We start from the raw sequence: 1754 nt of genomic DNA, 5'->3' as shown, positions 1-1754 counted from the left end.
TTGTTCGTATTACGAATTTATGGACTGTTTTTATTGTTTTGTAATATAATTGCTTGTATATGCTAATAAAAGTAAATATCAACCTTAGTTGCAATGTTATTTTAATATTTTTTTATTGATTTATATTTATAAAAAATATAAAATAATCTACTAAATTCCTAATTAAAAATATTATAAAAGAGAAACTTGATTTTTTATTCCCAATTTAAGCTAACTCCAGTATTGCCCGCCATTGAAATTTGTTGCAGTGTTCGTATAGAACATAGAAATAAAATCACTTAGAAGTGTTTAGTTTCCTGAAATTCTCCAAAATTTGATTCAGAATTCTTATACCTGTTCTGATAAGACTCTCATAAGAGAGATGTTTATACGTAGTCCAAAAGGACGCAGTTGTCAGCGAACAAACAACGCTGAAGGTTAGATTAAACCACAATAATTTTATGTTCGTAATATGTTATATGGTACTTTCTTCACATTTGGAAGCTGTTTTATCCCACTTTAAGGCCCATAAATACAGAAGACATTTATATTTCTAAAACAGAATACTATGCTTCTTCGGGAAAAGACGTTTTTCGATATATGATAGTGGATCTTGGGAGACCAAGGATTTCAATATTGTAGTTGTTGATGAACAATAAAACTATATTTATCCTGAAAGCCTATCATTTACTAGAAGTTTTCCCGGCGAAAAATGTATCTAGATGAGATACTCATATCGGATAAAAAATAAGACTCGGTAAAGTATGCTCAATATTAAAATTTATTGAGCAACTTGAGCTTAGATGAATACTCTGAATCCACGAATGAGTTGCAATAGATCTCTCGGTCGCTGTGTAAAATCGCCTAACTGATTAATAAAACATGGAAATTATTTATTCTTTTATTTAATTTTTAAATTTGAAAGGAATAACTTCAATAAATAAAACTGAGATTTCTTATATATATAAAACATATTTCCAAAATATATATAAAATATTTAAAAAACCGAATTTTGAAAATTATTATACATAAACATAATAATTATATTTCTGTCAAACAAATACAAAATGTATAATTCAAATAATATCTATATACATATTTTACTTACATTCATTGATTAATTTTGTTTTACTATAAATTCGTACAAATACTTTAATATTTATAAAAACTAAAGTTTTTTCGAATTTATTATGGTTATGTATTTTTTTTCACTAAGGTATGTAATTAGTTTTCATGAAAATGTTAAGAACAAAAACAAAAACATTTTGCTATAACAGAGCAATGCTACAGAAACTTTTTTTCTGTTTTTATTGTCTTTGCTCGTGGAGAATTTTTAAACCGGTAAATTGCTGTCACCTGCTTAAACCTAATAAATTGCGGCATATAAAATGGAAATATCAATAAAAACTCTATAATTAACTATATTCAGAGACTAATTAAATTATTTATTACATATATTTATTATTGAGATAATTTTTAATAACATTAAGTTTTCGTCCGTTTACATTTATTGCCACTTTAAATCACAATCAAAATATTATAGCAGCAGCACCGTTGATTTTCGTTTTTTCAGGCGAATTTGTTGTTGCAAAAATTGTATTGCCTGTGAATGACGCCCGTTTTGATATTTGTTTCTGTGCTAAATTTTTTAATTTTTCTATAATAAATACAATAATTTAAAGTTTATATATTTATTTAAAATAATATACATGATAAATAAACTTCTTGAGTGATTATTAATTAAAATTTAATTTATATTTTGTTTTGAATAGAGC

The sequence above is a fragment of the Teleopsis dalmanni genome, chromosome 2 (genome assembly GCF_002237135.1).
Source record: "Teleopsis dalmanni isolate 2A chromosome 2, ASM223713v2, whole genome shotgun sequence".
Lineage (NCBI taxonomy): Eukaryota > Metazoa > Arthropoda > Insecta > Diptera > Diopsidae > Teleopsis > Teleopsis dalmanni.
This window is presented reverse-complemented; position numbering follows the sequence as displayed.